This window comes from Zonotrichia albicollis, chromosome Z, assembly GCF_047830755.1.
Source record: "Zonotrichia albicollis isolate bZonAlb1 chromosome Z, bZonAlb1.hap1, whole genome shotgun sequence".
In the NCBI taxonomy this organism is placed as follows: domain Eukaryota; kingdom Metazoa; phylum Chordata; class Aves; order Passeriformes; family Passerellidae; genus Zonotrichia; species Zonotrichia albicollis.
In genome coordinates this window covers 67,465,241-67,477,743 of record NC_133860.1, presented here as the reverse complement: position 1 = coordinate 67,477,743, position 12,503 = coordinate 67,465,241, and the positions used below count along the sequence as shown (strand labels likewise).

The 12,503-nt window shown below is 34.7% G+C and overlaps 1 protein-coding gene across 1 annotated transcript in view; it reads right to left on the bottom strand.

Moving 5' to 3' along the window:
- Positions 1–12,503, bottom strand: part of LINGO2 (leucine rich repeat and Ig domain containing 2) — a 525,499-nt gene that overhangs the window by 239,492 nt on the left and 273,504 nt on the right. The gene's annotated exons all lie outside the window — the stretch shown is intronic.

The following is a 12,503-nucleotide window of genomic DNA, read 5'->3' as shown; positions in this document are numbered from 1 at the left end:
TGACTGTTTTTAAAATTTAGTAAATAATAATGGAATCTTTAGAAATGTAATTTATGAAGTTGTAGTTCTACATGGCAGGAGACAAAACTTGTTGCACATTGAAATCTAGGACTAGAAGTAGTCTTTTATGTCTCATTTTTTTCAAAGTGTACTTAATGCTATTGCAGGTTTATATTACTTAAGGAAGAGCTTACACAGCACCTCAACACAGTCATTGATTAAAATGATAAATAAAAATCATAACTTTTTTATGGAGGGAGGAGGTAGGGCAGATTTAAAGGAAAACATCACTGGGGAGCTGAAATCTACAGCGTGGTGACTCTTTAATAAAAATCCTACTTCTGGTTATATAACAGTTGCAGTATCATTCTTAAAAGTGATAGTACAGATATTTAGTTCATGAAATCAAATAGTCTTCCATATTTTTACCTGGCACAGGGTTTGACTTGAAAATATTGACTTATTTTCAAGATATTTTTTTTTTTTTTAATTAAGGTGGCATTTTGGATTCAGGACTTTAAACAACTTCTATCATTTTGGTTTTGAGAAGCACTTGATTGTACAGGATATCACCAAAAACTAGTACCAAACCGACAAGTCATTTAAGAAGATCTCAGTTCCTATGCTTTTATTTTTTTCCTGAAATAATCACCCAATTGGTTTATCATACTGACTAGACAGGGTTAGATTAGTTAGGTTTATTTTAACTTTGAGGTGCCAGAGAAGTCAGCGAGGAAGGTTTCTTTGCTTAGCAAATGTCTTTTTACGTAATCTAATGCTAATTTTTTCCAGGTGCACTTTTAGGTATGCTCTTCTAAATCACAGCTTTGTAGAAAAAAGAGAGAGGCTTGACTTAGCTATCACAAATATGCTTCCAAAGTTTATTTCTATAACTAACACAAAATCTATCTCTCCACTTTCCATTGTTAAGATCTCAGTCAAGACAACTCTTTGTATTAGAGTAGTCTCTGCTTCTTAAATTCCATTGCCTTGCAGCTTTTACAGCCACAATATTGTGATTCATGTAGAGAACTGGACCTAACGTACCAGGCTTTTTGAATTTTTCTAAGAAGAAACACAAAGCCACAGAACAATTGTCTGGAAAGGACCTCTGGAAGTCTCCTGATCAATATCCCAATTCATATGCTGAATCAAGACTGAATTCAGAACAAAGAGTCGTAAACCTAAGTATTGAAAAGTACATTTTCATGACACCATTAATCTTAAAAGTTAATAAAGAGCTATAATTTTAGCAATTCTGTGTAATTTTTAAAAATTTATAATTTAGTTGGTTTTGATTACTATTTTAAAATTAATTGTTTTATATTATTTTCTTTTACCTTATTGCTATCCCTAATTTGAGTACATTACACGTTCTATCTATCCATCCAGTTTTAGATGTTCCTGCTTCCATATCTGGATCAATGAATGCATTAAAATTTGCCCCATTTATGTGACAGAAAAGCTTTTCCTTCAAACTACTTTTAAAACTAGCAAAAATAGTTACTTCATCCTCTGTATAATGAATGATATGTTTTCTAAGAGTAAATATTTTTTAATAATCTACTTAGATTGTATGAAGGTTATCAGAATGATTTTTGTGTTGTTTCATGACTTGGAGAATGTCTTTTTACTGTCATAAACCAGGAACACTAGAAAATTTCTTCACTGTTCAATTAACTTCTTTACTTTCAGAATGCACTGTTTAAATAATTTTCCTTCTAAAGTATTATGAGGAATTATGTTGTGTCATATGCACTGCTAAATGGTACTCTAATACTGACCTGTGTTATGCACAGGTATAATACAGGTCAATATTAGGAATTGAGGAAGGCTGTAAGAATACTCATTTGACTTGTGAGGCATTTTGTAGAATTCTTGACAACAAAAACTAAGCAGCATAAGTCAAATTCATCTGTTAATGAAGATGAAGAGGCAGTCAAGGTAACCCCAAGAGGCAAACATAGAAATAAGCTTTAAGAATTTGGGATTAAGGCAGGCAAGACCTTTGATATTTCTTCTTAAAATATTTATGCCATTCAAAAGATTCAACTACTGAACTTCTGGATTATGCATAAAGGGTGACATGATAAAAGATTTAAACTCAATATGCTGAACATAAACGTCTTCTTGGAATCCTGTACCTCTTCATACTGAAAAGACAAGGCCAAGAATTAAAGCTTAGTTCTTGTTTCATTCTACACTTTTTTGTCATTACGATAAGATCAATAATAAATTATTGTCTCACTGGGAAAAGAAGAGAAACAGAGAAAACTGAGACTTTGAATTATAGTTCTTTTCTGGAGATAATCTAGTAATTGCTTCAGGAGAACTTATTTTCTTGTGTTACCTGACTTTGGGCCAGTATCTGAGCAAAACAAGCTATTCACAAACTACAAAATAGTTAAAAAAATTAAAATCTACTCTGGAAGCATGGCTATCAGAGGAATACAAAAGAAATTGTAGTTCAATTTTTACAACCTTTATGTCATGCATTCAGTGTGTACTTGGCACTAAAAAGAAAGCAGAAACTGCCTCTGCCCTTCTCTGACACACCCATCCTGAAGAGTCCCAGCATTTCCATAAAGGCATTTTCTTACCTCAAGCACATGCCGTATTCCCTCCTCTCAATTTTTAATTAATGAAATTGAAATGTACAGTGAAACCACATGACCAAGACAGCAAAATTATAGGAGAAACAATGGAAAAAAATTAAAAGAAAAGCAGAAACACTAACTGCCAATGTTCAGAGCAATTATGTGAGAGTCGTCGACTTTGAGTAAAGCCTAATTTCCTTTCATAGACCCATGTTTCTCCAAATATAGTTTACTTGACAATTATATCCCTATTCCACATATCTAATGCAGTTTCATAGACTCATAGAACAATTTGTTTTGGAAGGGGTATTTAAAGGTCCTCTACTCCAAATTGCCAATTGGCATTTTCTCAAAATTTGTTTCCTCTAATGAGGTGCTTCAGCAAAAAAACCTCCCACAAATTTTTCATTATAATCACCTATACAAAGATATAATTGATCTAGCATAATACTTTCCTAATGGACTAACTAGAAGGAATTTCCTCCAGTCCTCACATTAGAGCAAAAATGTTACATGATCAATATAAATATTAATGTCTTAAAACTAACAGAACTAATGGAAAGACTATGGTAAATCCATGTTTTTATCATATTAGACATCAAATTTTTGGTTTGCATCTGTCTGTGAGCAATGAGAACTCATTTGTTTTTGGATAAACTTACTACATGAATTGCAAATAGAAAGAGAGCCAAAATTTTTCCTAATACTTGACTGGAATTTACCACACTTATGGTCAGAAAGTAATAAAAGAAAAAAAAAAATATCTCTCTCTCTTTCTTTCTGTCTCTCTTTTTAGAGAATAAAAAAGGAAAACAGCAAGATATATCCTCAATAGCAAATCATGTTCAGATTTTCCACAAAAATTTAAGGATTTGACTGTTTAAATAATAAGATAACTGCTTATGAATGATGGCCAAACACAGACATCTTATTATTTTGACTATACTTATGACTTTTAGAGGTTTATTAAACATACAGGTGACATTCAGCTCTGATCTTTAAACTGCCAGTACTAGGATCCAAGAGCATTTACGAAAAGGTTGCTCATTTTATACAAGAAACCTCACTTTCCCTTAGCAGTATTTGAAACAGACTGCTGCTGAGCTTAACATCTGGTCTGAGTAAATAAAGAAATTCTCAGGGTGAAGAAATAATATTTTGCTAAGTTGTTTAAGTGTCTTCCCAGCTGAGAAATCAGAAATATCTTTCCCATAGAGCAATGTGAAAAATGATGGGGGACATGATAAGCATTTGAATAAGGAGACATTTGAAATTTTGAGGGCTTATTTTTTGTGCTGTGATTTTATTTTTTTACCTATCACAACTAGGAATATTGAGGTGCTGTTACCTATTACACAGGACCTATTAATTTCAAAGGACTATTTATGCAAAAACATACTTTCTCAGTGTAATCAAAGAATGTCAATGGTTGTTTTTAATTGTGTGCCACAGAGAAAATGAAATGGCACCTGGAGAAACAGCAGCTTTCACCAGGAAACCTACTATTAACCTATTAACCAGTTAACAGAACAGCAGGTATCTACAGTCTGACATCCCCAGCTTCATGAACAGATGAAAATAAACTTTGTAATTGATTTCTCAAATGGCTGCATTAAATAGAATGCTCTTCTGCCTAACAGAAAATATCCCCCTCATTTCATTAAAATTGAATGGCACACTTTCTAGAAGGATGGTGTGTGCATATATACATTTCAGCTGCAAGGCATCTGAGGGATCCTGTCTCTACCCACAGCTGATACCGCAACTTAATTTATAACTTGAACAAGATGCAATGAAGAGCCTAAGAGCAGTGGGCTTGAAAACTAAATATTTTATGAAATTGATCACAGGGAGGAACCCACTATTTTTTTAACAGAAAAATCAGATGACTTGCATGATTTGTTTGAGCACAAGTGAAGGATTCAACGTATTGTTAGGAAATGGTGAAAACAAGATTTCCTATAAGCAGTAAATTAGTTTCTTAATCATTGCCAGCAAAATGGTTTTCAATTCAGAAATACAGTGACTCCCTAACTGCAATTTCTTATTCTAAAAAGTCATTTGGTGTTCCACATGACCATAATCTTATTAGAAACAAAAAAGTTTTAGGAAATTTGTCTATGGAATTAATGCATGAGTTATTAGGAGTCCTATTTCTGGACAGTAGAAAACAGGAACAGCAAAGTAATTCTGAAAAAAATAGACCATTTATTGATAGTATTTGAAAGGGACTCCTGCTAGTGGATCTCTAAACAGTAGATACACTTAAAAAAATTATTTTACTTTGGATTGTTTTGCATTGAAACTGTTATTACTCTAACAGATTAGATTCTTACATCATAAGGATGGTGTATCTATTGGCAAGTCAATAGACTATCCGTTGATAAAGTGCTTTTTTGAGTAATACAAGCATTTTGGAAACAGCTTTTGGGTGAAATTAAGTGAGTTTCAACATAAATAAAGAAATTAGAAATGTGCAAAAATTCAGGGAGTATTCAGCAAGATGTTGCTGTGGCAGATGCAAATACAGGCAGATACAGCATGAATGAGTGCAATGAAATTATTGTTTTAAGTAAAAGATCTAAGATGGTTGTTATATTATGGAGCTTACTCTAAAACAGAGTGGTATAATCCTCAGCAATTAATTTTTTTGGCTTCTGACACTGAGATGGAGAGACTGTAGGAAAAAAAGTAATGCCAAAAAAAGTAATGCCAAAACTATAAGTAATCATGTTAAATCTGTCTTTTGTAGTTCAGTATTAGATGAAAAAATGTATGTTTATTTTAATTGTGTTCTATCTATGTATAATTTCACAAAATGCTAAATTAAGTTCTATCCTGATGTCTCGTAAAATTTCAGACCCATTTCTTCCTACTTATCATTATTTCCCAGCTATACTCCTCATTTACTGAAGTGAATTATTTTTATCCCAAGAGATATGCATTTTACTTAGAAATACACTAGAGAAAAATGCAAATGCGGTAAAATTCTATGACGTGGTGAAGTGTGGGGTGCTCACTGGAGGCAGTCATGAATAGTGACTGCTCTGTCCCTCAGGAAATGGAAGATGGGACAGGCGCAGAGATTTCTATTCATTCACAGCTCATGCTGCCAAATAGTTCACTGCACAAAATGCACTTCCCTCACATTTACAGCTTGCATTTTTCATGTTTGCTTCTCTGATATTTCTCACAATGACAACTCTGAAAGATACCAGAGCATTTCTGAAAGAGCCCTTCCTCAGGGATTTCTTAGACTTCAACCAGTTTAAGCTGTGCCGCAATGATTTTCTGAGGCAGACTTCTTAGTTTACATTATTCCTGCAGTCAAGCTAGTGGTTGGTACCTACGTTTCACAGAAAAAATACAGTAAGTCATATTAAGCTAGAAGAGCTAATGTTATTTCAGACAAAGATTTCATCTTAGATTTCTAATTATTTTAATTATGATAATACCATATACTACAGTATTGGGAATTCTACATTGAGAATACTAGAGAACACTATATGAGGATACTACCTTGATCTGTTATGAGCTTCTTCAGTAACTAAAAATTGTCTTTCAAACACAGATTATTTCAGCCTCTTCTACTAGTACTCTGAAGGGTGCTCAAATCCACCTCAGGGCTGAATCATATCCTTGTATTTATCAGTTCCTTTCTTGATGCTTATTGCAGCAAGATGACCCCCAGCTGGGGAATAACGTGCATGATCTCAGAAGGCTGATCAATTGCTTTATTAAGCTATACCATATTGTACTGCATACTACACTAATATTATGTTGTATGCTCTATAGTAAACTAAGGAAAAACCCTTGACACCTTACAGACAGTCACAACACAGCTTTGACCTAACTGGTCAATCAATCCAAACAACCATCACCAGAGTCCAATTAACAAATCAATTTTGGTAAACAATCTCCCTAACACATTCCACAAGTACCAAACAACAGATACAGCAAGTAGAGATAAGAATTGTTTTCTCTTCTTTCTCTGAGCTTTCTCACTGCCTTTCCAAAGAGAAATCCTGGCAAGGTTTGGTGCTGCCTGCTGCTCTCTGTGAAGAGAACTGCGGCCTAACAGAACAGACACTAACATTTTGTACTTTCCTATCATGTTAGTCAAGTTCAAAATCCAACCTTCATCTACTTGGAGTGCTTAGGATTTTATGTTTCCTTAACCTTCTGAATCTCCTTCATCTTCTTAACATGACAGATTTTGTCTTTAAGACTCTATCTATGATAGTAGCTGAACATAAAGCTTTTTCTTATTTGCACCCATCCTTTCCATCCCAATCTTCTATTTAATTCTTTGATTAATGTTGTCTTTCTTGCATCAACTCAAAAATGGCATACTGGAAGGAAAAGCAGAATTTTAACCTGGAATTAAATTTGACAGTACTTATGCTGCAATAATTTTCTTCTGGCGAATTATTATTAGGGAAGGTAAAATTTGCCAATTTTTGGCTATCCACTATCAAAACATAGATGTATAACTGGTTAATAGAAAATTATCTTAATAATTTTTGAGGTTAATATTTACTATTAATCTCCTCTATTTGAATGCAAGTATTAAAAAGGGAGAATTTCACCACCAAATACACGACAGTATTTGAACTCCCCCAATCAAATTTGTTTCTCCTGTAAATTTCAACCCCTTGTGCCATTGTAGGGTGCATTGTGCTAATTTCTAGTTTATTGGCAATTTACTGTTGGAACATCACCATGGTAATCCAATAACCAATAAAACTTGCTTCCAATTCCTTGAGTAAAGGAAGCAACTTATGGGAGCTTCCAGGTTCATCTCGGCTAGTGCTTCTGAGCAACTCAACCCCCATGACTTAGGAGCACCCAGCTGTCAGCCCCAAACAGAGTTGCATCACTCTGTGACACTGCATGCACAGTTATGTGAGGATTTAGATTTTGCATACATAATGGTAGCGTGGAGTAATGCGTAGAATAAATCATTAGTGCTACAGTACACTGCCAGTGTGTGAATTTATGAATGACTTGATTTGAAATTTAACTAATCAGATTGAAAAGTATAGATTCATGACATCACAGAATGGTTACAGTTGGAGGGGACCCTAAAGACCATCTAGATCCAATCCAACTGGCATGGGTGGGGATGCGTTCCACAAGACCAGGAAACTCAACGCCCTTTCTAGGGACTGGGCATCCCTAACTTCTCTGGGCAACCAGCTCCTGTGTCTCACCAATCCCACTGGGAGGAATTTCATCCTAAGTAGCGACTAACTGACATACAGTGCAGCTGATATTTTGTCAGTATCAGACACTTCCAGAAAAGGAGTCTTGTGTATAGATATACACAGATAACCCATGCACACAAGTGCACTGTCAGTTGCAACATAGACCCTGTCCAGCATCAATTTTCAGACATATTATGTGGGGAAGTACAATATGCATAGTCTAGGAGATCCTGTCATTCTCACCATCACGTAGAGAGTAAAACTGGTTAATACATACAAGCCTGTTCGCAGCATGCATGTGTAAGCACAAAGGTTTTTGTTTCTTTTATTCCATATCTAGATAGTTTTTCCAAAGCAGAAAGACAATGGGACTCATTGTTCTTACCTTTAAGGGTGTTGTGAATCTGTGTTTCCAAAATAAATATTATTTATTTTTAAATTATTCATCTTTAAAAAACCCCCAAAACCTTCAGAAATTTCAACACATTTTGAAACATACTTATTGCTAGAATTTTTAAAGGTAATATAATGATAGTAACAAAAAAATCATATATTTGATATATTTCATACCAAAGGTGAAATTTTTGTTCATCAGCTTAACCAGTAGCTTAGTGATTACTCTTTTTTCTGTTTCATAGAGGCCCTTGTTTTCAATGATGCAATAATCTTACTAGTAAATATCAAAATTTACACAAGAATGGAAGAATCCAGGAGAGCAACAACCATCATGAAAGAGCTAGAAATGATAACTTGGAGATAAGGGGTATGATAAATAAATCAGTTTGTTCAACACAAGAGAAGGCTGAGGTAGTACATCACTTGACATGAAGAGGCTAATGATTAACTGTTTTCAAGTTCCACTGCAAGCTGGACAGCAAATGTTGATTCAGCTTCAGAAAACAAAGCCTTTGGGCAGTTAAATAATGTAGAAGACTTCTGTCTTGCATAAATCTGGCAACCAGGAAATGAATCTGTCAGGAATGACCTGGATATAATGAAGTCTACCTCAAGACCTTGCTCACTTGTATCTACTCATTGCGTGTTCCTTAGAAACAAAAATCTACCTGAGAAATTAAATATTATTTCAATAACATCAGAATCTGTGAGAATAAAGTTTAATATTATATGATATGTGAGCATGCATAAAGCTTGCTTTCTACAGACACAGAGCTTTGAACTTTTGCTGTGGCAACAAAAACTTTGAATTTATTCTCAAAAAATGTAGCCATAATGCATACGTGTACCTATTAGGTTTCTGGAAAAATAGGTACTTAACCTTGCAAGTAAAACACACAATTATTGGAAAGTAAAGCTGGAAAAAAACCCCGTATGTTGACCTCACATTTGTTAAACTTAGAAAGTAACAAAAACCAATTTACAACAAAATCTTTTGTGTATAATTGAATTAGCAACTCATGCAATTTTTTTTTTTCCTTTATAACCTTAAAGGCGCTTGAGACTTCCTCTGTCCAGGACCTGCATAATTAACCCAATTATGAATTTCTGAGACCCTGATTCGTGCTCTGACTTCACCAACATAAATCCTCATGCTCAAAAACTCACTCTATCTGAGTTAAATCACATTGCTCCAGGTAAGGCTGAGAAATACCAAAGATTTACTCATCATCCTCTCAGGAAGGTACACAGACAGGGATGTTAAAATGCCCGCGAGAAGAAAGTGCCAGAAAATCCCACAGCTCAAGTTCTGAAGTCAATCTTTACTGGGCTGCCTAGAAATTCTCCTTTGTAAATAAACAGTGCAGAGTTTGGGTTTTTAGTTTGCATGGGAGACCTACTGATATATTACTGCTGCTCTGAAGGGATGGGAAAAAAAAGTAAACAGAGGAAAGTGATTTCATTTATAAATTCAAATGCCTCTCATTTTTCTTTTTTTGGATCAGCTTATAGGATTTTCAGCTAGATGAAGGTTGCTCCAAAATCTTCAGTCCTTCAGATTACATTCTGAAAAGTCTTGTGATAACCTAAAGGTGACCAGCAACACATTTTAGAATCCAGCACTGCAGGGCATTTCAGATAAGTGCTTAAAGTATACAAAAATCTATAGAACCTTCAGCAAGAGTTTAATCTGTAGACTACTTCAAAGTAGTCCACAAAGATTAATTCTGTCACCTCCTGCAGTTAGAATATTACAAGATGGAGGTTTTCACCAAATATTTCAGTACATGCACATAAATGCTAACCAGCCTAAACTCATTTTCAGTTGTTCTTTTTTTGCATTATTTTTTTTTCTTTTCCTTGCCACAAAACTGATGGCACAAAATCAATTTTCATTCACCAGAATGCTTGAATTTCAATAAAGAAGCACAAAGATCTAGTTCCATCAGTGTGAAAGAAACACTGTAATTTGCAGTCCAAAAATCTGTGTACTGAAACTGTAGGAACTTTTACCAGGGGAAAAATATATGGGAATGCCATGGTTCAAAATTATTGATAAGTAATCTTATCAGCATTAAAATCTGAAATCCAGAGGTATCTGCTTTTTGGAAATCATTATTCTACTTTTGTTTTTAAAGAGATCAAAATATAATTTAAAAGTAAAAATTAATTAAAAAAATACTTCCCACACTACAAAATTTTACTATTCTATACAATACAGCACATCAATAAAAAACACCAGTAAAAAGCCTATAATGCATAACAATAGCTTTTTAGTATCTTAGAAATCTACTTTCAAGACTGCAAAATGTTATATTTTAAGTGAAGCTCCTCATTAGACAGTATGAGGCATGAAAATAAGGCATGAAAGGAAGATAAAAAACCCCTTCTTAATAGCCCCTGTGCAGATAACATAGGGCAAAGACAATCAATACTCATGCTTCATTTATTTTATGGTTTTGAACATTTAAAGACAAAACGTTACTATTTTCTGTCCTGTTGGGCTTCACAGGCTTGCAGCAGTAATGATAAAACAGCAGTATTGCCAAAAATGGATTTGGGTTTGCATATTTGCATTGTAATTTATATGAATTTATATTCCAGTGGCAGGTGGCTATTATTCCCCAGTATGAAAGGTAACACCTACTCTATTAGTTTGGGTTCACTAAAAAACCACATTGTCCTACTACTTGGGATAGTCACCAAAATGACAAAAAACAAATCCAAAGTATCATAAAAACAGTATAAAATAAAATAAAATAAAATAAAATAAAATAAAATAAAATAAAATAAAATAAAATAAAATAAAATAAAATAAAATATATGCCAATAATATAAACATCACATTAAATACTTTCATAAATAAGACTAACCTTTACAGTCTATGCCTCTACTCCTGACTGAAAAATGAGAATACATAAAACATATAAATTTTCAATGCCTTTTTCATGGTATTTGAACAATTATTTTCTGGACGTGTTTAAATGTAATTTTGTGGGACAGTTGTACTACCATGTTTCAAAGCCTTACAACCTCAGTCAGATTCAGTTCTTAGAAATAAATATGCTTTATTAGAAACAAAACTAGGAGACCCAATTTGTGAAAGAAAATTTAGGAAAAGGTTATGCAGGGAAAACAGAGTATTTCATCATGTTCTTTTAAAAACTGAGTGAAGCAATTTTATCATATTTAAAATATACAGCATGGTTAAGATAGAAGCTGGTTAGTCCTCTATACAGTTTTAGCGAATAATAATAGCCTAAATGAAACATTAAGGTTTTTTCAAATATTCAAGAGAAGTAAGAAACACCTTGAACTTCCACAAACTTTTACCTGCAGTTTTCCTGTATGTTTAACAGTCTGGGAGACTGGAAACAAGACATATCCTATAAGCCTCTACATTAATTTTGTTTAACTGACTGGCTTCACTCCTTCAACCTGCTTGGCAGTGCCCCTATTTTTTTATCACTCCCCAAAGAAAACAGTTGCTGAATGTTATGAACAAAAATTCAGTTAATATTTTTTTTGAGAAAGAGTTACAGGGAAGCAGCCAGGTCTCTGTCTCTGCCAAAGTACTTAGTGCTTTGTTATTGTAATACCGGGTCGTTAAGGCTTATCTCTTCTTTTGTATTAGTAAAAAGCCTGGCTGGGTGGGGCGGACCCTTCCCCCGAGGCTGTGCTCTCTTACAACATAGGGAAGACACCTGAGAGGGTGGGGGGGGTTATGCAAAGTGACTCCAAAGTCCAGAATGCTTTGTGGGACCCCGACTCGAAATGCAACGAGAAAACCCCAAAAACAACGAGCCAAATAAGAATTGAGAGACTAAAGTGATGTCTGGACGTGAGGAGCCGAGTGCTGAGCCTGCAGAGATGCTGAACACCTTCGGAGCCCCTCTCGCCCTGAGCAGGGAGTGGTCCCAACGCCGGGACCAGAAGAGACCGAGGCAGGGAAAGTAACATCTAACAGGGACATCAAGCCCTAAAAAGCTCCCACGAGGACTGGCTCCCCGGCTCTGCCTCTAGTGGACGGAGCTGCGCATATCCTCCTCCTCTGAGTCGCCCTGGGAGACGCGACGGGGACTGCAGCCCTGCCGAGCCGCCCAATCTTGAGCTGATCACTTTTAATAAAGGCATTATAAAGGAGAAGAAGTCTCCTGGCCCTGTTTATTTCACTGAATATACACACTACAGTAATCACTCATACAGATAAGATTTGACCTCTTGTTTACAACAGGTTTCACTAATGTTTAAAAGTCAGACCACACTATTAATCCATTTTCTAACCTATGTAATACTATATATA